We start from the raw sequence: 24,899 nt of genomic DNA, 5'->3' as shown, positions 1-24,899 counted from the left end.
TCTGTCTTCTTATTTCGTGTATTCAAAAGAAAATTAATCGTACATAAATTTAATACGTAAATTTTAAATTAACTCATTGCTCTGATTTTCGGGCATCTCAATAGTTGAGAAAAACTACAAGGTAAAGTTAAAAACATTATTCACTTTGATTTTGAAACACAATTAATTGCCCGGTTTTCTTCTTGGATTCTAACAAAACAATTCATTCTAACCTCATTTTAAATCTGAAGAACCACAAGAAAACAAAATAAATAAAATTTTTTAGTGACTTAGAATTAAAATTGTCGTTATATACCATAAATTAAACCGTCAGGTAAGATTAGAGAGAGTTGAGTGGTTGCGCCGTCATGACTGTGGCTCTGTTTTAACAATCAAATGGTAACCTTTCGTTTTTTTGGTCTATAAGGCGTATAGAAAAAAGGATCTTTTGCGTTTGTGCCCCCCCCCCCAGCTTAGTGGGTTCATATTATTTGCACCCCCCCCCCCAGACGCACGTGCCATATTTTTACATAATGATTTACCATGTAATGATACGTGCTCTGTAAATGGGGGGAGCAAAACGTACTGGGGGGGGGGGCACAAACGGAAAAGATCCAGAAAAAAAATAACGCTTGGGTGAAGATTAAGTTTCTAAATTCAAATCTGTCTCTTTGTAAGGATCCCGGATTGAGAAAAGTCAGCGCAATATCGTGTAAAGCTTTTTGCAGTGAAATTTTTGGAAAATAAGCCTTTTTCAGCGCATTTCTTAAATAGTGTTTGGAATTTAACTGTAACGCTTATTTCTTGAAAAAAATTGGACTTAAAAAAACGTTGAACGTAAGTAGACGTATAATTGATTGGCAACTAAAATTAGATCGTTATAAGCTATATCGTTTACAATAACCAGTTCCAATAAGTTTCTAATAAATCCAATAAAATTAAAATCTATAGGTAACATTGTTCTGTTCCGTTAGTATTTCAGAATTATAGACAGAATTATTTTTCCTAATAGTCTTTAGTAAATTAAAACTTTTGCTGAGCACTCTCGATTGCATCGCATATTTTCTCAGCTAGCATTGTACAAACTGGCAAGAATGGCGTACTGGGTGCGTCAGGTATGATTGAACTATCGATCACCCTCAAGTTTCCCACACCCCACACTCGTCCTTGGTTATCAGTGACAGCCATTGAGTCAGAGTAACTGCCCATCTTACACGTGCCTGAATAGTATCCGTGAGAGCCTGTGATTTCTCTCACAAAGTTCTCTAGCTGCTGTTCGGACCGAACTTCTGGTGATGGAAGAACTACAGTTTCTACATCATCGGCAAGAAATTGATGCTGAAAAACCTGACGGCAAACCTGAAAAGAAGCAAAAAAATAAACATATATTTTCTGTGAATTAGACCCTGATTTCTCCGTGAAGGAATAAAAATATTACATAAAAAAGTGGGGCTAACAATCACAATAAAAACACAAGCATGAAAAGTCGTTACTATCTAGTGCACGTATCATATAATGTTGTTTATTTTTAGAGTTTTCACCTCGTGGATTTTATTAACGAAAAATTTGCCTCCGTTTAGCACGCAATTCTAAAATTTCATTTCAATTGGAAATTTGAGCTTTCATTTCTGAAGTAATGACGTTGTATTTCTCGGTTCCAAAAAAACACTTCATTCCACAATTCGAAAAATGAACTTTGACATTGTATTTATCAACTCAAAATCGGAAAATTGACATTGTATTTATCAGCTCAAAAAACACGAACTTTTTTTGCCAAATGGAGAAATTGATATTCATTTCTCTATTTGAAAAAAAAATTTTTCATTATTAAATTCAAAAAATGAACCTTCACTTCACAGCTGCAAAGAAAACAACTTCTAATTGTCAATTTGAAAAATGAAATGTTGTTTCTCAACTTAAAAAATAAAAATTTGTTTCTCATGTGGAAATGTTAACTTTTGTTTCTCAATTGAAAAATTGATTTTTTTCTCTATTTATAAAAAAACAATTTTTTATCTGTGTGCAATTTCTTATGCAAGAGATTCGCAATTAATTTAAGCTTTGAATGTCAACACTGCTTTTCCGTCCACCTAAAAACCTTTGATTTGGCAAAAAATTGGTAGAGACAGCACAGCAAAATGAAACTTACGTATTAACTGGATTTGATCAAAATTATCGAGAAAAAAAGCGGTTGAAATAATCTATAATTGCGGAACTCGTTGTGGCCATGGCATTAACGGTATCATCAATATGGTTATGTGTTTACCGTTTTGTAAAATAAAGTTGTATTTAAACGCACATTATTTCGAACAAAAACCCAGTTTCAGAATATTTAACTTAATCAAAGTATTTTACGCATATGTGGGGCACTTTCTGTAACGGCTGCTCTCTCAATCGGTTGTGACGAAAAAACTTTACGAGGCATAAAATCGTTTCAACTGTTAAAAAACTTTCTTGATACCTTGTTTTTGCAGTTCACGTTTGTAACTGTATATTCCCTACATTTTTAAATTTGCTTTACAACTTCGACTAACGACTATTTGCTAATCTAAATTTCTTCAGTGTCGTATTCGGACTATATGACTACAAATCAAACAAGGCGGGAACTATTTGTGTATACTTGTTCAATCCAACAGGCAGGGAAACAAATCGAAGAAAGATACATGTCAAAGACCTGTATATGCAAAAGAACCTACAATTATGTTGGTTTTGCCCTTTGTACTCACGAGTTCGAATATCAGTTCGATCGTAAAAGTTGAATTGCGGCCCAAATAATTCGTATATACACGACAAAGTAACAAATAATATGCCGCTCAAGAATGATTTTCAATACAAGACCCAGTAAGAATTTACAGCTCAAAAATATTTTGAACTCAGGACAGAATAACATTTGTTACTGCTCAAGACAGTTTATTTTTTCAACATTTTGCTGATTTAGTGGAAATAACCGTTTGCTGTGCCTGTTTTAGATGAGTGTTGTTTTGTTGCCGTTGTTATTTCCCCTTTTTCGTTATCGTAATGGGACTATTACTATGACTAAAGAACAATTAAGAGTTTTCCCTGTCTCAGGTTTTATGCTGATGCATTTTTCTACGCATGCTGTGAAAGCTCAGCTTGAACACCTTCTCTAACTCTAATTGATTTTGAAGCCTAAATGATCTTGTGGGGGATCTTGTGAGGTTCGAATCAATTTGAGCGAAAAATTCAGCTAGCTTTTCAGCAGCACTGAAAATAAAAACAGAGTTCAATTTTCACGCTTTTTCGACGCTTAGATTGACGCCTAATTTTTTGCGCTTTGACCATTACAAAATTTACATTACACCGTTTCACTTCAGATCAATGTCATTTTGCAAACTTTTTATTATGATGCCTTCAACATCAGTGTCTTATAAATGCATTTTTTAATTCTCGAATAGTTTTGAATAGAATTGTGCCATCAAATTCATTGAAGGACGGAACGAAAAATACGAATAAATATGTTTGACAAACTTTGAACCAAGAAGAGAAGGGGCAAGTCTTGCAACATCATCCAGGCATTACGAACCATATCGGATGCATATCCAAAAAAATCAGTTTGCTTTGGTATTTGCGATGAGAAATAGAAAACAGAAAAAATTTTGAAATTTGGTGCTCGCAGTTGACCTTGATTGCTTTTAAAAACTATGACTACAGATTTCAGTACAGTCGGAAACATAATTATTCTATCAAAACATCTGCACGATAGGATATTTAAAAGTCCGAGGTCTGTGCAATAGTGCTCTATTAGTACTTTTTAGTGAACAAAAATTCTGAAAAAGCGCTGAGTTGCGCTGATAAAATCTGCACAAAGCCTCCAAATTTTTAAATGTAAGCTAAATATATTAACCAGCTTCGGGTATATTGTCCAGGTAAATTTTGTTCTTTTTTAAATACCTTTACACCCTCGATGGCATTCTGCACATCCCTATTATCACTCAGCATTCCATAGTCTACCAGAGGGTCGTCTTTTGGGTCACTGCTCTGGAGAATGACAGATCCCCTACTGTAGCACTGGGCAGTGGAGACTGCACGAGTATCCTGGAGTTTCCATGTGGTCTTTCTGGAATTTGTTAGCTCCTGGAAAGGGTGCACAAACGCCGTTCAAGAACATGAAGTTCACATTGGGTCTGCTCAGCTGAAAAATTGGGTCTTAACAATAAAAAGAATCATTATTTAACATTAAATATACAACTATCCGTTCTCTCATTTAGCTTATGCATATTATTACTACAATTGAGGACACCAGTCCTGGTCTCGGGTTATGATAAGAGCATGCTCGACCAAAACTATGAAAAAACCATGCTCGACATAAATAGTACATGAAAAAACTTTAGCTCGATTTAACTGGTCATCTCGACTTAAACTCGGCCCAAGTGTTTACTGATGGACTGTAGCTTGATCCCAATAAGGTCAAAAGTATAGTGCAGTGAATGCGATAAGTTTTGAGAAGACAAAAGTTGAACTATCAGAATTATAGGGAATGCTGAAGTTATAGGGATTTGGTAAGAATGACTGTTATAACGTAGATGGCTGGTACTTTTGAACTTTGAGTGACAGACAAAGAAAAAAATGGATATTAAAAGTTATTTGAACACACAAATTTATATTTTGAATATTAAAAAAAAATTATTAAGTTTTTTTGATGTGTTTATAATATTTAAATAGTGTTTATATACCTAAGAATTTTGCACCTAAAATTTTCCCTGTTCAACATCGAGAGTCCAGTGTTCTAATTCCACAAAATGCCAAAGAGCAGTTTTGACGAATTGGAAAACCAAACAGTCGATATAGACTCAACGAAGAGAACGAAACAAACTCAGAAAATCTCTTTTTCAAATCAAATCTGGGCAAGTATCTGGGCAACGTTTTTTGACCTGGACCGCTCTCTTAGCTGTGCAAATCTTGGAAATGAGAGCAGTTGCTTATACTGTAGCCAATATCATAACTACGTCGTTTCTTAATCCTGCTGTGCACAGAACTGAAATAAAGTTCAAAGAACAAGGCAAAATAATTACTGTTTACTTTTTCAATAATTATTGATTTTCTGCTCGGAGTTATTAGAGTTATTCTGCAAAATTGAAGCCGGCAACATCTTGGTTGTGATCACTAGTTACTTTTCGAGGTTGTCCTCTAATTTTTATTGTGAATGTTGCAAGATGATCAAGAATGTAGAAATTGTCAGCACAAACAACAGCGATTTTACAACACTCAAGGAATGCGAATTTGGGAAAATTTGAACTCCAATGTAAGTTAAGATTACAGGCTATGTTTTTATATGTGTTTTTAAATAGCCTTGTGAACTAAATTTACATTCAAAAATTTGAGAGGATTAAAGATATTAGCAGCGAATAAGCGTAAATGTAATTCACACGGGTAAAATGTAAGTCGGAGTACGCAAGTTTGCATGAAAAACAAGAGCGAAAAAACTTTATTGCGAAAAGTGATCACGGATTAGTGCAAGTTTAGTTCACAAGACTGTAAGTACTGTACTCAGCATTCCATAGAGCACCTTTTGAACCGTGTACACGGATGTTGTCAAGTAGAAAATAATGATGCATCTTTACATTCTTATGAGGCCAAAAATAAAAGCTTTACAAGAATGATAAAAAACCATTTTCCTACAATGGGTAAACCTATGTATCGAAAACTGTAACATATAAACGCAAATGAGAGAAGTAGAATCAAAATGGCAATTTAAGCGAATTAATTTAAGCTCGCTAAACCTCGTAAAAAGAGGCCAATAAATTCATTTTTTGCTTATACATCACAATAAATGCTTACTTTGAGCGGACTATGCAAATTTATTTTTCCTGAAATTTAATTTTCGATTACTTTTTTTTCTTAAAAACTAGAAAACAGACATAAGAGGTGACTGATCAAAAAATATTAAAAATTGACAACACGAACCTTATATTTATTTCCCAAATATTTGAGGAATCATATTCAATTTTTACCACACTGAAATTATTTCTTGTTATAATATGCAATATTTTCAAATTAAAGATTCAGTCAGGTATAATGAATATACCTAATCTGACGTGTTTGTTGAAAATTAAATATTAACTGGCGCCTGAAATCGATATCAAGATTTATCAGATGATTGAGGAAAAAAGTTGTTCCTAGCTCGCACAACACTGGCCATGGCAAAATTTTTCCTTGTTCTACAATGTGGTCCTCGTTTTTGACTCGTTCTAGGTTTGCCATTATCAGTAACTATTAAATCATGCAGCTAATTTTATTACTCAAGATAGTCAGAATTACTAATAACATCAAAACTTTTTTCGCTTTTACTTAGAAGCTTATTTTTAAGCGACCTCATCTATTTCCGAAAAATGCGTTATTGTGAACTAAGAAACTGACGGATATTTTTTTTCCTGAAATATTGTATATTTGATGCTCTAATGGGAACCATGCAACAAAAAAATTATGTTTGCCGGAGGTCTGAAAATGCAAACCTCGAATTCAAGATCTACAGACTTTTGTTGAGTAGCTCAGTTATGCTTAACGCTCTTGTTGGTGATATTGCGAATGAGATTGTCATTAGGTTGTTCATAATCAGACGCATCCAGCCAATAATCTGTCACGATCAGCAGTAAGATAGACTTTTGACTGTAGTCCTCAACCTACCGTTTAACTGCGCTTTATTAATATCATCTGACAGAAAGCTGAACACATCAAAAACTTATCATTGTTCCGACCCCTCTTGAGGGGGGAGGAACTATCTACTCAACTGGGTTTTTTTTGTTCAGTCAATTTTGGCCGATCGATATATTCATCGTAGAGAATTGAGACTGGTATCATTAGAAAGCTTGTCCTGCGTAGAATATGGAATTAAAAAGATTTTTTGATTTTCGTTTTTGACAGGGAGATATCGAGGTTTAAACTTTCGAGAAAAAAGAGTGAATTCCGTTGATTTCATTCACCTTTTTTCGGAATTTTTGACTAAAATTTCGCCAATTTCGATAAAATTTAATAAATTTTTTCATGAAAATGTTGATTTTACGTTTAAAAACAAAATACATTGTCGGCTGTTTTCATTGAATTTCATTTGAAGTTTCTTTAGTCCACTCTGACTAAATTTCCAGGAAGTGCACACCCAAACACCACTAACACAATCTTTGTAGACTGAAAAGGGGGCTAATTCCACTTCAACTCTGTAAATAAAACTTAGCCGTTTTTTGCTAACTTTATTCGATGATTATCGAAAAGGCAGCACTTACTTTTGATTTTTTAACAAACAAAATATCTATATCAATGACATTCCACAAATTAAATGTTCCTAATGGACAATCAACAATAGCAAGACTAGTTCTGTACCAATCCTGGACCGTTACAACCCAATAATAATTCGGATTGTCATCAGTCGGTTTTTTATATAAAAAAAAATCGATCTTTTTTGTATTAATTAAATAACAGAACCTCTCATATCAAAGCTCACTAGTGATAGGTCCCACTGGCTTCCTAATTAGCTTGAATTTGATTTATTTAGTTGATTGCTTGAAAGCTGATGGTCGTTTTGACTTTTAAAATATTTGATTTTTAAATAAAAAATGGCTTATTGAACTTTGCCTCCATTTTTCTCTTACTTTGATCATTTTGTAGCTTAGTGTCAGCAATCAATGAGTGCTCCTTCTTTCTGCTGAATTCAAATTTAATCTTTATTGCGGTTTTGAGCCTTAAGTTATAGTGTTCTGGCTTTGATACTACTAGATTTCTCATTTTTTTAAAATTTTTAGGTATTTGCCCATTTTTCATGTTTTCTAATTTTGTGAAATTATCACGTAGTTGTCAGTTCATATATCACGTTTATCGCGTTCAAATTAACGCAAAATTGATAATACTTAAATCTTCGAAGATATAGATTGTGGTTCTTTACCGCTTCGACAAGACTTTCTCGAAGAATTCAATTGAATTTTTTAATTTTGCCTTTAACTGTCGTTTTTACTTTGTCTTTTTAGTCGTATTTAATTTCCTTTACAACGACCCGGTTTGACTGAATTTTACTAGAAGAGTAGATGAGTCGACGTTCTGATATTAGAAGATAGATAGTGGCTTTCACGACTTTTAAAACAATTGTTTTCCAAAATGGAAAAAAAATTCAACTTCGCAATTTTGTTGCTTTTCTTGTCTGTTTGTTACCTGGTCTCGTTAAGTGAAAGATAAAAATGACATTATCTGTGTCAAGAGAAGGTGTCGAAAGGGATTGTTGTCTCAAAGTCTAATGTTTTTAAAGAATTAGTTATGATATTACTGGCTTCGACATGGGTTTTTCCACAAAAAAAAATCAAATTAATTTTTGATTTTTGTCATATTTGATGTTCTTTTTGTAGACGTAAGGCAAATTCTGGATAATTGCAGGTCTTAAGGGCTTCCTTTGGAAGAATGAACGAACCTATTCAACTTTTTCATTTTCTAAATAATGGCTTTCAAGTCTTTGGAAATAAACTTTTTTCGAAAGAAAAACAAGTATTACATAATTTTGCATTTTTTTTGTCTAATTGTCGCTTATGTTAATTAATGAGCGGCCACATAATACAAAATCGATGTTCGACGAAGGTGCTATCGAACATATTTTGGGGGCCAAAGTATGGCTTTACGGCTTCCAAAGATTTTTCTGGCAAGTTTTAATTGATTTTTAGTTGTCTATTTGTTGTTCTTTTTGTAACTGCATAAAAAATTGAATACCAAGAGTTCTTAATTCCCATCTATAAAAGCATTAGTAATTGTAAACCTATGGGATATTTTAGTTGATTCCTATTGGTTTTCATTACTTTGAAATTAATTGTTTCTTTGTTAAATTCAGCGAATTCTCCAACTTTAAAGTTTCTGTTCATTTTTGTCTAATTGTTATCAAGCTTTATTATGAACTGGTGAATAACCATTTTTTTCAATTACAAGTTATTTTGTTTATTTTCAGTTTTATCTGACGCTATTTTGACTTTGTTATTAAGTTTTGATTTTTAAAACGGACATAATTATTTTGATGTAATTAATGTTTGTTGTTGTTGTTTGATTTTGCTGTACGTCTTCGTTCGCTTTCTTAATTTCAGCATATCTCATCAATCTAATGCATCTTTTTTTACTCCACTGAGTTATTTGATTTGGAGGTTTTTTTTTCGTTCATACACCAGTTTTTTTGAAAAAATACTTGAATTTTTTTGTGTTTTTCTCTCTGTTCCTCATTTGGTAGACAATTATGCCAAAATTGTGGATGTGCGGGGTCGGAACCTTGTGTGCGATCGCACATTACTGAGCCGCCTTGTTGTTTTCCAGTTGCATCGAGCACGTCAAAAGTCAACTGTATAGTGCACGTAAATAACTTTTTAAGTGAAGTATATTAATTTCAGCAAATCTTAATTTGGTGCAATTACTTATTGAAAATTGAATAACTTGAGATGATAGCTTGAATTAAACTTTAAACATCTACTGATTCGACCTACTTGGCTATCTGTTTTGATTAGTGCTCCAACTTCGCATCCGAATGAAGTATGAGGTCCCGTGTGATTTCTGAACCAATCGCGTTGTGCCATTTCCTTCTTGTTGTTCGGATACATGCCATAGTAGTAATTGTCTGATTTGTTCACCGTTGCTATTGGGACTATGATTGGGGCCTGTAATAAAATACATTGGTTTTAATTTTATGCTTATAAAATTTTGTTTGTGGCGCAGGAAACGCTTAGAGCAATAACCAACCAATCAAACCAAGAATAAACTATCCTCAACAATGTTATCTCCAGAGAAGTACTTAAACAATATCCAGCAAATGGTGCATGAGCTGGTTGACCAGTAACTGCATCCTATCTTGAAAATAGGCTTGCTTCAGAATAATTTTACTAGCCTTAATTCGAAAAAAAAACAAAGTTGCCAAAAAATTAAATTATGCTTTGCTGCTGCCAGTTAGAACCCAAAATTGTCGTCTTGTTTTATTCAGTTCCAACCGTGCGTGGAATTGTTTCAAATTTGTGACTGAGACAAAAACTTTTCATAGGATAGATGAAATCGACTGTGGTAATTTCTAGTAATAGAAATTGCTAAGTGCTTACAAACAATTATTATTTTACTAGCCTTAGTTCGAAAAAAAAACAAAGTTGCCAAAAAATTAAATTGTGCTTTGGTGCTGCCAGTAAGAACCCAAAACTGTCATCTTGTTTTATTCAGTTCCAACCGTGCGTGGAATTGTTTAAAATTTGTGACTGAGACAAAAACTTTTAATAGGATAGATGAAATGGACTGTGGTAATTTCTAGTAATAGAAATTGCTAAGTGCTTACAAACAATTATTAGTTTAAAAAATGGGTATATATATATATATATATATATATTTATATAAAAATATATATAATACTATTACAGAAATAGTTTGTTTCGTAGCATTGGTAATCATAAAATATCACAGTGTGAAAAAATTTTTTTAAGTGTGATTTACCATTTTACAAAACAATAAGAACTAAGGCAGACCCAATGTGGGCTCCTTTTACAGCCTTAAAGTATAAAGAGCTAGGGCTACTTATTTCTGCGCGCGAAGTAGACTTACCTATATCTCTAAGGCTAACCGACTCTGTAAAACACTGAGAGTAAACTTCTATTATTACGGCGATTAAGAAGTATAGCACCGGAGTCAAAGGTATACACATGGTGTATCTAACTAAAATACTGACTATAGTTAGTTCAGTTCTCTCTATATAAAAGAGAATAGTGTCTTCTCAGTCTCTGATTGGATGAAGGTGCACATTCAGTATTTCCACTGCTACATCCATCCGGGGTTGTGAGTTCAAATCCGAATTTGTGAAGTGTAGCAGAAATACGTTGAATGTGTTATCCTCGTTGAAAGGTAGGGTGATGAATGTGAAGAGTGGTGTCCTCTCTGAATTAGGTTGTGGCTTGTGCCGTCGTCTGGAATCCCTGTCAGTGAAGTGGTGACTAGTGTCGTCAGTGAAGGGGTTCGTCTCGATTGTAGAACCAAAAAGGGTACCAGTTTCATGGTGTGCTGGCCAGTGACGTCTGTCCTGTTAAAAGTATGCCCAACTGCTCTCACTGTCTTGTAGTGAGGATTTGTTCCCAGTTGGAGGATCGCTTGTAGTCCGTAGTCTCTGTCTGGTTTGCACGAGGAGAGTTCTGTTTATCTCCTCCTGGTACAAGGTTTGAGCCAGTCGGATTTACCAGCTTACCTTCTGGTGGAAATCCATCATTTAGCTACTGTGTGAGCTACTTTCCCTATTAAATCTATTATTTAAATTTAATACCTTCTTTCGTAAGTCCCGATTGGGAGGAAGAAGAAAAGAACTGATCCTAATCTTCAGTCTTCTGGAAAAAGAAAAGAATATGGTCAACATATAATTTTTAGAAAGAAGAAGGTAAAGATAGGGAGAAAGTAAAAATAGAAGGAAGAGAAAAGAAACAGAGTTTCAGGTAAGTTTTGAGAGCAGTGAGTCTATTGGGTTTTTGTGGGACTGTGAGCCCAAGCTGTGGCCTACGTCCGATATTCGAACTCGAAGTCCGCAGCTCGATTGTCTGGATCACGGAAGAAGGCGAGCAATTCTGGATCACGTGCCAGACAAGCAGCGAGGGCACAAGGATGCAGATCAACGGTACAGTGGGGTTGTAACGCGAGGAGAAGATTGAAGATTTTTGTTTCTTCTTCTGATGGCTGCCGATTTTCTAGCTTATCCACCATCCAGTCCCTGTGGAGGAGGTTGAAAGTGTGGCCATAGGCACACCTCTACACACTGTAGATATTTGATCGGGACAAGGATGGGGCGATGAGTCTTGGCATAGAGTGGAGAGAAAATGAATTAATTTTTGATAGGATCAAAATTATGCAGGGTGCCTTCACAATAGTTGGGTTGAATGATGTAACTATAGTTTATGTAGTAGGGTGAAATCAGCTTTGTATTAGCGTACTGAAGACAAGAATTCATGTGGATAATAGGATGATTTTGTTAAAAGTGATGTTGCTCATATAAGTAGTTGTGCATCGTGTGAAGCATCTTCACTCGATTTGCTTTGTGGCTAGTGTTGTTTACATCTATCTGTGTGGGATGCAAAAAACAGGATTGCATGTAGAAAGGGTCGTATTTAGCATAAATTTTGTAGGGTGCAGTGTCGCGAGTGAAAAAAGTATTGAGGTAGTCGTTTGGGTGGTCTGCAAGTGTAAAGAAGTACTTAGACAGATGCCAAAATAGTTCCGTGAAGCGAGGTTTTAGAGGAAAGTGGAGACATTCGAGTGGCAGATCTTAATCACGTCCTACTTGAACATATTCGTTCTCCAACTGTCCAAGTGAACAGGAACTGGCTTTGGGCTTCAGTGTGTGTAGAGGCGGGATGGAGGACTAGTTGATCCTCTCTGGCACATGTATACCTTGGATTGTTTTAATGCCGAGGGGATTTATAAAATCTTGAAAATGGGAATTTGGTCCCTGTCCGGTGTGGGATTCCGTGTGTTGGTGCAAAAGGGTTCGGTCTCCCGCGAGAAGATGAGGGCTGTGGGCCTCGTGAAGGGCTCGCTGTGTGACGGGCAGGCGACTGTGAAGCCTGTATTGGTGAGGAACGAACTGGGTAGGCTTCGTGTTCTGTGGCTTGTGGACGTCTTCTAGGTGAGGGGTCAGTACACGATAATTGTCTGTCGACGTGGGTTGATTGTAGGGTGGTGGCTGGGGGAAGGGCGGTTGTGGCCTGAGAGGTGGTATAGTCGGGCCGTACCGCGGTGAGGGCACCGGTGGGCGTTGTGTGAGCGGTGTGGGCATTACTGGCGGTGGGTGGACCAGTGGCTGTGATCGTGGTCGTGATCCACGAATCCTACCAGAGTACGCCCAGTTAGGGACGACTGCTTCTGGTGCGGAGCGGCCAGACTGCTCCGCTGTGGCTATTTCATCAGGCCAAGAGGAAAAGCTCGTAGGCTGGGGTGGTGGTTGTGATACGGATACTGCTGTGTGTGTGCAGTAGAGAAGAGTAGAGTTGGCTGTGGCACCTGGCTGGTTCCCTGGAGAAGCAGCTCTTGTGACAAACTTTGCGGTCCTACAGGAACTGAGGGTGAGCTCGTGTCACTGTCTATAAATTGTCACTGTCTACATGAAGTTCACCGAGCTCGAGGAAGAGGCGGCGAGTGAAGGCAGTGGGTTCACCTGCGCATAATTGGCCGTGTCCGCAGACTGTGGCTGTGGGGAGGATTGCGGAATCGTGATCAGGGCTGGTGTTTGCATTTCGCAAACTGGCTCGGGTACTGTAGGTGCCAGTACCAATTCATTGAGGGGTGAGGGCAGAATTTCATCAACCGCCAGCATGATGAGGTCGTATGCCGTAGGGTTGACATTTCGGGGGATTGGTGAGCCTCCCTCCTGTTGAGTGGGAACTAGGGTGGAGTTACTAAATCAACAACAATATTAAAGGCGAGTGCTTGGAAGATTTAAAAAGAGTTCTTCTGGAATTTCCTGATAGTCAGAATCTTTTTCAATAGAGTCTCGTGAAAGATAATTTCCACGTGAGCGTTTACGCTTATTGGATTGAAAAGTGCGTAGGCGTAGAGATTGAAAATCTGGTTTCATTCGAGAGTCAATTGGTGTTTCATAGCATTAGTAAATGGAAGCTGGTAAAGTGGAAGTGTGTCGTTTATTTGAACTATTGTGTACAGGAGAAGAGAATTTCTTATTGAAGTTTTCAAACTTTTTGTGTAATAGATTGTGGAGAGTGTGGAGTGCAACTGTCAATTGGATGTCCACGTCGTTTTTTAGGTGATGGTGGTTTATATTGTGTAGAATCGGATTGTAGTACGTGGAATATTGTTTGTCAAAAAACTCTTGGGTCCTAAAAGTAATTTTAAATTATAGGTGTTAAATGCACTACAAAATAGGCCGATTAGGCACTGTAAAAGATTAAAAACAGTCCATATTATGACTATTTCTTTTAATACGTACCAAGGGTATCCTAAGATTCCTATGAGGGATTCTTTTAAATAGTTTCCATTAATCAATTCACGCCAATCAAGTCGGCGGAGGTTGAATTCTTTGCAGTTAATAAAGAGTTTGTTAAAGTAATCATTATATTCTCTTCGTAATTGTGAGAATTTAACTTGTAATTGTGCTTGTTTTGCAAGATCTGCAAAATTTACTGCTCATGCTACTTCAAATTTTTCTGCTGCGTCATAGACTAATAGGTTAAATTTCATCTTATCTATTGACTTAGTCCAGTCGTGTTGACTGTATATTGCAGAGTTGTTGCGCGGTAAAATCTGCGTGGGTGAAGCGGTTTTCAACTTCGTCAGGCGTGAAAGTTTTAACGAGGTTTAGCGCCTTTATTGGATAGGGTGTTAAGCAATATGTGTCATAGCCGTCTGCGTCGAGTGAGATTTGTTGATCAAAATTTTTGGATTTACATGGCATTTTAAAAGAACAGGGGAAAATCTTTCGCGTGACTTGGTCTACAAATTGTAATTTGTTTTGGTAATATATAGGAATACGTTCGAAGCATAGACTTTCTAATACATAAAGGGGTGATGAAACCACTTTACATTGAAAGACTGAAATTACATTTTGACTTTTAAGTGTAAAATTGTGATTCATATGCGATGACATATCCATCACGGATATTTGCTTTTTGTGTAAGGTGTTAAAGAGGGTAGTCCTTCAGGGGCTGTTACGCGTGTATCATTAAAATCGGGTGACGGTTTTCCCGAGACAAAATTGAAACCTTATTTGTATTGTTTAAAAATATCTTGACATTGAGTGGCATAATATGGGCGATCTTCATTACATTTATAGAGAAGTTTTGTGAGAACCCAAAAACGTCAAGTTCCAGATTCATCATAAAGGTGCTTTTGGAATCAACTGGAATACATATGTGGCATGTGTTTGTGACCAGAATTAGTTTCATTATTTTCAAGTGTTTCAATGAAGTATCTTTTCTGAAATTTAATCGTACGTGCGTGTGATCTTCCAACATCAAAAATACGGCAGTAGTTTTCGAATTCCCGAATGACTGTGGCTTTAATAGCGTGATTTGGAGGACAGTAGCTTCTTTCTAAATCGCACTTAATGCGAACTTTGCCATAGTACATGTATTCTGAGGCAACATCAAAGGTGAGAGTGATGTTAGTTAATTGAAGTGACCATCCTAGTGTATGGATGACATGATATTCGTGTTCTGGGTTTTTGCCGGGACAGTTAGCCCAGGGATTATCTTTGGCATTAGGAATCTAATTATGATCGCGTGGGTTATAGACCAGGCTTCCGTATTGGAAGGCAAAAGGTCTATAACGGTCAAGTCGAAAACGACGTTGTTTTTTCTCTATATTAGCTTGCCAGCGGGGGTCGTCTAGTACATCGAATTGTATCATTTAAGGGCGGTAGTGGTATTTATTTAAGAGAACAACGCGTGCAAGTTCTCTACGAGCTTCAATTTCAGCGGGAAAGAAAGGTCTTTCCATATTGTTAACATACCAATTATCGTGATCAAACCTAAAGCCTCTTTTGAGTGAGGTTTTGCGACAAAAATTGTCCTTGTCGCTAAGTTTAGCATGTATGACGTAAGCGCGTACTTGTAGTGTTCAAATTTGTAAAAAGATTTCTACTTGGTCGGGGAAGAATTTAAAATCGGCCGGCTTGATCTTACATTCGCGAATTTTATTGAGCGGGAGATATTGTTTTCTTATGATCAGTTGTTTGTTGTGTATATATTGTAAGTGGAAGTACACATAAGAGGTAGAAAGAATGTATTCTTCTGTGAGAGTGTTACATTCTTTTCGGCAGTTGAAATATTCATTTTGAGTGTCTTGATTTAGTTCTAAAAATAAATCAGTAATTTGTTGTTCGGGGTGTGTTTCCGCGGAGACATTTGATATGTCTGTATTTACAGTGTTTGGCTTACTGCTGTCTGACTGTTTTTGATCTAGCAATGAAATAATGTAATTCCTAATATTACGAAGTCAATTTCGTGAAAACGGTTATCGTGAGCGATTTCCGTCTCGATTATAGTGAGGTGATTGTGGTCTAGAATTATATTGGGTGTTAGTTTGAAGATTTGGTCTTGGGTATGGTGAACCGGTTCTACTTGGTGGTTTACAATTGCTGTTCGCATAATAGGGTTTTGAGTTATTTTCTGAAAATTTCTTCGGATTTCTGTGTCTTGAATGATTTCGGTAATCTCTGCTATTGCTGCGAGAGCGATGTGAAAATGGTATTGGTTTACCTGTCATATTATTCGATGTGACTTGTCTGTTGAGAAGGTTTTGATTACCTTTCATTGGCTGATTGAGAGTTTGTTTCTGGAAATAGGGTTTTTCAAGTGGCTTTATATACCGTTCAAGGCACGTAGAATTACTATGTCCTGAGCAAGAACACTTTTTGCAGAAATTTAGGAAGAGTGGTTTTCCTTTAAAATTAGGACCAGTTGAGTATTTGTGTCGTACTACATTTATCCCGTGAGCAGTGTCTTGTTCCATTGCGTTTATGTCATCTTCTGTTAGGTTATCTATCTCAAGGGAGGGATTATTAATTGAGGATGAAAGAATGGAATTTGTATTTAATTTAAAGCGCTCAATATGTTTTCTTGTATTTTCTTCCTGGTGTATTTTTTCAACAAGTTTTGAAAATGGAAGTTGTGATTACAGTGCGGTTGATTTGCAATTTGCAATCTTTTTAAGTGCTATTCTAGCAAATTGTGGATCGAGTGCTTTGACCAGTGCATCATTCATTTGTGCTTTTCGCATTTCTGGGGCAGTGTTAACCTTTGCGTTTTGAGTCATTTGTTCTATTCTAAGTGCTAGCAATTTACTTTTCACCAGAAGCACGTGTTATGCTTTCTAGCAAAAATTTCGCTTGTGTTTGCGATTGTTGGTTATTAAATGTTTTCTGAAATTCACGGCAAAACGCTTGTCAATTCTTTTTAATATCTAGTGGAAGATGTGAATATCATTGTTGTACTGGTCTTATTAGGGCCGTCTGGATCAGGGCAATTCGTTTCAGAGCAAGATCCAGGCTTCATGAAATGGTGGATGACTCTCCTCCGGTCCTGCTGTCATTACCCTATTTACTGTGATAGCATTTAAAAAACCTTCTGTTGTATAAATAGGATCAGTACCATCAAATGGTCTTAAATACTGTTGCATTGGCACCGAGCCGCAAAGATAGGGATATATCATTAGTGAATTCCTACGGACTACAGGTGATGGCGTTTGTGTAGAGTTTGTGTGTAATACTTATTGTTGGGGAGTGATTTGAATTTTTTGATTAGTCCCTTGTGTAGGTTGGTTTGAATTATTAAGAATAATGGGTTCGGTATTAAAATGTACGGAATTTTGTCTGTGTAGATTTGGTAAAGGTGTGTTTATATTTGGTAATATTTGTATAGTTGTATTTAATGGATATGAATTTTGTGTCAATTCAGTCGAGTTCACAGGTTGTCTGTGTTGGTGATTATGTTAAACATGCGTGCTATCAGTTGTATTAGTAGTAGAATTATTATTAGTATTATTATTGTTGTCTTGGCTATTATTTTGATCATTGTCTTCAAGATCAATTAATGTGTTTACCGTATGTGACGAAAAGAGTGTTCCATCATCCAACAATGTTGAATTGAAATCTGTTTCAGTAGTTTCATTCATACGCTCTTCAAATTGTTGAGAATGGATTATTGTATCCATATTTTCAATGGGTGAAACTTCCAGAGAAATATTTGTGTTTTCTGGAATACTGGTACAAGTAAATGGTTGTGTTTCCGCATTATAGTTTCTAATTTCTATATTATGGTTGTTAATGGACAATTTTTGGATGCTTTCGGATGGTATTTCCGGAATATTTACAAAATTTTGTGGGAACCATTTTTGGTCATATATATATGGTGGAGTGTTTCTGGTAATTTAGTTATTATTCGTGGATTGGCTTCTGCTATTAGTTTTGTGGCTGGAAAGATGTGTCTTACCAGGCTCTTCAGAAATCTGTGTATATACCAAGATAGAAATGTGAGAGAATCAAAAATCTCTTCTTCCTTTAAGTCTGCATCTGTAACAGAGCTTATATATATATCTTTAGCAGATGAGTGAATCCTTCTATTTCCTGTCGAACGATTTTGTGTACGCTTTTTTTCGAGAGTGTGAAGCATTGGCATTAAGTGTAGGAGCAAGGCGTTCAAGAAATTCAAAAGAAGATTTTCTAAATATCCCTTCTCTATCCGAGGGTTGTTTTTCAGACCAGATTCCGTTAAGGAATTCAATTAGTGTGTCTGATAATGGATGAAATAGTGTATCGTATATTAACGAGATAAAATTGTTTGTGAGTGGATCACAAATGAAAAGAACTGAACCTTTTGTGAGTTGAGTTCCGTAAATTTCAACTAAATATGAAAAAAAGGCGGTTCGTGAAAACTGTGATGCCTTTTCTGGTAAAGAGAGGTGAGGTTGTTGTTTTATTGCAAAATAGTGATATTTGAGCTGTTTTGCTGTAATTAAGAGTATATTTAACTCAATCATAACTCTTTGTGTTAATAGTGTTTAACTTCAAAGGGTAGAATTTCGTTGATTAGACGCTTGTTTTGTTGTGTAAGAGCAACTAGTTGTAACTCGTCCGAGTGTGTCGGTACGTGAGAGGAGGGTTGATCAATGTGATGATCCATTTTGGTTATTTTTTTGATTAAATATTAATAGTTTTTGTTTTATTGGGGTTGTGTTCCCCGTTTTCTTAAATTTTAAGTTGATAAAAATTAAAAAGCTATGTAATCCAGATCTAAGTTTCTTTCTCAAAAGAGAAAAGGGTTTTTTGTGTGAGTTCTTTTTATTGTTAGAGTTTGTGAACGCACTGGTCGAGCCAGTTAAGGCAGACCCGATGTGGGCTTCTTTTACAGCCTTAAAATATAAAGAGCTAGGGCTACTTATTTCTGCGCGCGAAGTAGACTTACCTATATCTCTAAGACTAACCGACTCTGTAAAACACTGAGAGTAAACTTCTATTATTACGGCGATTAAGAAGTATAGCACCGGAGTCAAAGGTATACACATGGTGTATCTAACTAAAAGACTGACTATAGTTAGTTCAGTTCTCTCTATATAAAAGGGAATAGTGTCTTCTCAGTCTCTGATTGGTTGGAGGTATACATTCAGTATTTCCATTGCTACAGAACACAAAAACAAAAGAATTATTTTCTTATCCTTATGTTATCAACAACCACCACTCTTACTTAGAATACATATAACGTTCATGCCAAGAAGTTGCGCGCGGTTTGTTTTTACATTGTAGCGTGATGAATAGCAACAAGCTGGAACCATTCAAAATTCACTGGGAGCCGAAACAACACAGATCCAAAATTTACACGGTTTGAAATTAGAAGAAAACAGGAATCTAAAGAAAGTGCTCTGATTTTATGTTTCCGAAAATTAAGATCAATTTTTTGCTTTCATCATCATATTACCAGATACAATTAAATCAATTTTGTTTAGATTTCTGTATTTTTCCGTAAAAAAGTGAACTTTTCCATCGTTTTAAACAAATACGTAGCAGCAATTTGTACTACAATTCACTTATTAGTTTTGAAAAACAAATGACAAAGAGAAATTTTTGAGGAAAAAAAGAGAAACTGAGTCTCATTGTAGCGTGATGAATAGCAACAAGCTGGAACCATTCAAAATTCACTGGGAGCCGAAACAACACAGATCCAAAATTTACACGGTTTGAAATTAGAAGAAAACAGGAATCTAAGGAAAGTGCTCTGATTTTATGTTTTCGAAAATTAAGATCAATTTTTTGCTTTCATCATCATATTACCAGACACAATTAAATCAGTTTTGTTTAGATTTCTGTATTTTTTCCGTAAAAAAGTGAACTTTTCCATCGTTTTAAACAAATACGTAGCAGCAATTTGTACTACAATTAACTTATTAGTTTTGAAAAACAAATGACAAAGAGAAAATTTTGAGGAAAAAAAGAGAAACTGAGCCTCATTTATGTGAGAAATCAAAATTTAGAGATTTTTCCAGCAAATGGAACAGTTCCTCAAAAACTTTTCAATAACACAACTTTTCGCAAAAAGATGCAAATTCCCCAAAAATTTCGATCAGCCATAAAAGATCAAAATGTTTACTTGTTATAAGACCTAAATCTAAATAAATTTGGAGTATTTGAACAAAGAACATTCATAGTCTGGGCACACAAAATAGGATAGTAACAAAAACAAGTATTTCTCCAGGAAAAAAAATTGGAACGCTAAATGGAATTATAGGTGATTTTTCTTCGATTTTTTTAAAGAAACGTTTGGTTTAGCCACATTTTCAAGCAGCAGATGGTATTAATCTCAAAGAATTTCTATGTATCTCTCTTTGACAGAATGCTGCAGTCACGTTTAGTGATTGCAATTCGTTGGAATGCTGTCTTCCTACGAATGAAGGTCTCCAATGGAGTTTAGGGAAGTTGGTGCTCACCAAAAAGGTGGGAGGCGTGTGCTTTTTTACCTCACCCAATGAGAGGGGACCAAATACTTTGTTTTTATTTTAGTATCACCCAAAAGATGCAATCTAAGCAATGATATGTGGCTTCTCAGCTCGATTGCACAAAAACGAGGAAAGTTCAAAACAATGAGCCTGTAGTTATTGAAATGAACTGTTACCTAAAGAAGTAATTATAGAACTCGTAATTGGAGAAATTGATGTAATTAAAGAACTCTTCTTAAGCCAACTATGAGCGTAATAACTAAATAATCGACGAATAAGAGATTATTGTTATCACAAATAATCGGATTTCAATTGGATGGAATGAATTTCCTCGAAGGAAGAGCACTTAAAAACAGTGTTGCCATGTCATACAGTTCTATTATATGATTTGCCTCAAGATATACCGCTCCAACAAAACCGAAAACAAAAAATTGTTACCTGCAGATTCTTGCCAACACCAGGAAGATTGCGTCTGCTTTCAATTCCAAGTGCCTCTAACTCCTGTTTGGTTCCAATTCCTGAGAGTAGAAGAATTTTGGGTGAGAGCAGTGCACCGCAACTCAGTATGACTTCTTTCGTGGCACTCACTTGTCTCAATTCTTGTGTCTCAAGATCAAAGTATTCAACTCCTATGCATAAAAATATTAAAATCAATGGACAGATGAATCAACGCAGTGATGACATTAAAAATTTTGCAATTGTGATAAACCATTTCATGAAACCAGTCAAAACTATCAAATATTTTTAAAAAAGACGACATTTATGAAAGGTATATATGTAATTTTTTGAAGTATAGACATTTTGCGCTGTAATCTGTGCGTAAATTTGCAGAAAACTGATCTATTCTGTTTTGTCCCCCCAGTGTTTTATCTTATCATCTTTGTGTTATATCTTTGATTAATTCTTCTACCCATATTTGACCCATCCACTTACTAAAAATGGTCACTGAGGAAGCAGAAAACTCATAAGATTTATGTATATAGGTGATGCTAGAATTGCCGTTTAAAATAGGTCTAATTTCGATATTCATATCTCAATCAAGTTTATTAATAAAAATTACATTATAGACATATAATTACCTGTAGCGTATGACGTATCCACATTTACTTTAGCAACAGGGGTGTTACACAACACGTGAAGATTCTCTCTGGACAGTACTGGGTGCAGGTATCCCTGAGAGGGACTGTGTCTGACTCCCTTGTAAGTCTGGGATTCAAGCGGGGCGAATCCTTCCATCTGGCCGCTGTTCAAGTCTCTAAAAGTACGAACCAGTTTGTATGTACAAAAAAATATAAATATGGCATTTCCAATTTCGATAAATTCAGTGGCTCTTATAAATAATGTCAATATGAGCCTTAAGAAAACCTGCGGTGACAATTGCTTTAATGCAAAGTTAATATGAATGCAAAAATCATCCCTCTATGTGCAAGTAAAGATTTATGCGGCACTGGTTGAAAATCGTAAAATCAACGATCAATAAAACAACCACTATAAAATCAATCATTATCCAAATCAACATTATGTCGCATACGTACACGAAAAGGAGCAAAGTTTCTTGATTTTGTACGGGTTTTTCACGGATAATATTTTCAGGTATTGTCACATTTGTCCACGATTTGGTCAAATCGACCGATAAAAGCCAAATATATGCAAAAAATTTTTAGTATAATTGCATTTTACAGCTGTGCAACGATAAAATCTACGGGTTGGCAACTCAAGCCCAGCAGCAGAGGAGTGGCCGCAAATATCAACATTCTCACCTGAGCGCGGCGGCTAAATACTTAGCTAAATTGCTGGAGCCGTGAGAACTGAAACTTAGGTTTATTCATTTTTTTGTAATATATACAATTATGCGAAGTAGATGTTAAAAACCTGTAGAGCCTTTAGGAGTCGAAAACAATCGTTTCTCTCTCCCCACAATATTTGGGGTCATAACAAATAAAAAAGGAGCAATATTTTTTAGAATTGATTCAGCGTATAAAACAATAATCGATCACTCGCGTATAGTCAAAAAACAAAAATAATCGAAAAACATCAAATATCAATTGTTTGCACATTTTGTACCAATAATCAAAAAAATTAGATTGGTACTAAAACGCGATCTTCAATTTTTTAGGATAATTAGGAAAAAAACGCCTCAATTTTTTCAAATGTATAAATATCAATTTAACAACGTGTAGTAGAGACAATTGGGAAACATATTTGATGACTAAGTTTAAAAAAATGATAACGGACTACACACAAATAAAATTAGGGATCGTCTTTTTTCATTTAAACTCAATATTAGATTCTTTTTAAACCATTCTTTTTAATCAAGCTCATTTTCAGTTTCCGAAACTACACCGCAAAGAACAAGAAATAAAAAAAAATAAAATCTCCATTGATCTGTAATTCGCGGCTTAAAATTGGGCTTGAAAAAAAGCCGTTGTATTCTGCACTTAAACACAACATATGGTTCTTTCTTCATCTGATGCTTACTTGTTTCATATACATTCCGGAAGCATAATCAGGCAAATATGAAAAATTGAAGTACACTATGATGTAATTTGAGCAAGAAAGGCAACTGTTCAATGTCGCTTTTGCTCAAAAATTATTTGCTTTAGAAGCTTTTCTCACTCTGGTACAATTGGATTTTGATGCCAAAAAAGATGAGGTTAAATATAGCCAATTATTAACGTTTGTTTCATAATGCAATAAAAACAGATGGACGCAAAATATTTTGAGATGTGTAAACACTAAATGAGCCTCAGGTTTTTGACATTTCTGGAAATCACAAATTACCATAACTCTATAGATTTTAGAGAAATTATTTTTTGCAACAAAATATGGCATTTGTGTATAAACCAAAGAAAGAATTTCAACAATTATGTCCAAAAGCATCTGTAGGACAATTTAAAAAAACGTAATGTTTGAGCTTGAAAGCTATAGAGGTTTTTTACTAGAAGCAAAAAATTGAAAGTATAATAAAGGGTTTCTAGATTATAATCGTTTTTAAAAATGGTGTCGCGTGTATGTCTGTTTGTGTGTGTTTGTGTGTGTGTGTGTGTGTGTGTGTGTGTGTGTGTGTGTGTGTGTGTGTGTGTGTGGGTGTCGGTGTTGTGTACGTGTGTGTGTGTATGTGTGTGTATGTGTGATGTGTGTGTGGGTAATTATTTGGTTATTTGGTATAATTGTATAAAATTATGTCATTAAAATGCTCTTCTTTAATCATTATTTAACAATTTCGGTTAAATAATGTTATCGGTAGATAATTGAGTTGTTAAAAAATCAAAGTCAAAAACGGAAAACACAAAAAAAAACAAACCTGAAAATATTATCAAGCCAATGGATCCTTAATTTTGAATTGTAAAACAATTATTCGTGAGGATTTCCCAGGCATAATGCGTAGAAATATATGTAGCATTTAATAATTTGAGTTCTTCTAGATTTTACCATTGTTTGAAAATTCTGCAAATGTAAGATTGCTTAAACGGCATATATGACACTCTACACAATCCTATCATTTGTAAAATCTGCGAACAATCGTATTTTGTGAAAATTCTCATCAATGTTAACCAAAAAAAAACGCAAATTATTTAATGCGACATACATTTCTACACAATATGCCTAAAAAAATCAAATAATACAGCTAAAGAATTACAACTTTTAAACATAACCATTTTCTGATTGCGATTAATTATTACTAACTCAGTGACAGGGTATCCCATCTGCTCAGCCGCTTTAAGTACAGCTGATACAAAGTGACTCTTCTCTTTGGGTTTTGTGAGTTTCATGGGTCCACTAGTTCCTCTGATGTCCGTGTTGCACTTGAATGTACATCCCTCCACTCGTTTGAAGTAGGGAGCTACTTCACGCCAATTCCAGCCCTCAACTCCTGGAGAGCATTGATGCGTGAAAACGCTAGCATGTAATGATCGAAGAAACTGCTATTTAAGAGAACAAACTATGTGACTTGAACATTATTGTCACATCCATGATGAGGTCGTGGTTCAAAATTACTTTGATTCAGACTATCAATAAAGCACAGGGGCGAGTTTCGTTCAAAATTTTCACGCTCCAGGACAAGCTCTAAAATCGAGCAAGACATTGCTAATGACTGGTTATGAAAGAGCCAAAGTCTGATGGCAAGCTTAAAAAAAGAAAAAAAATATGTTCAATGGGCTTGTTTAAGCGTTACCTAAATCAACGCCAACCATGCTAACAATTGAAAAAAAAATTTTCTTGAAAATGTTTCACTGGTGCCCCATTTTACCAACTTGATCAAAATGAAAGTAGCAAAAATATAGAGTACTGCAACTTTTGTATACTGATGTTAATCTGAACCACACTACATTTTCAATTACTGGTGTGTTTTTATGAGCTTGCGGGAAAAGTTTTGTTGCTTCAAAAAACATTTTTAAAGGTTTGTTTATTCGTTTCTTGGAAAAAAACATTAGGAATTTAAGAAGTGCAAAAACCGAGCACAGCCGTTCTTGAGCCAGGCACAAAATTACCCG

General features: G+C 35.5%; 1 pseudogene; it reads right to left on the bottom strand.

The window, feature by feature from the left end:
• Positions 1–852: 852 nt before the first annotated feature.
• LOC142358536 (choline dehydrogenase, mitochondrial-like) lies at positions 853–24,329 on the bottom strand (annotated as a pseudogene).
• Between the last annotated feature and the right edge of the window lie 570 nt (positions 24,330–24,899).

This window comes from Convolutriloba macropyga, unplaced genomic scaffold, assembly GCF_964194025.1.
Source record: "Convolutriloba macropyga unplaced genomic scaffold, txConMacr16.3 SCAFFOLD_3690, whole genome shotgun sequence".
Taxonomy (NCBI): Eukaryota; Metazoa; Xenacoelomorpha; order Acoela; family Convolutidae; genus Convolutriloba; species Convolutriloba macropyga.
The sequence above is the reverse complement of the archived record's forward strand: the minus strand, read 5'-3'. Positions and strand labels throughout refer to the sequence as shown.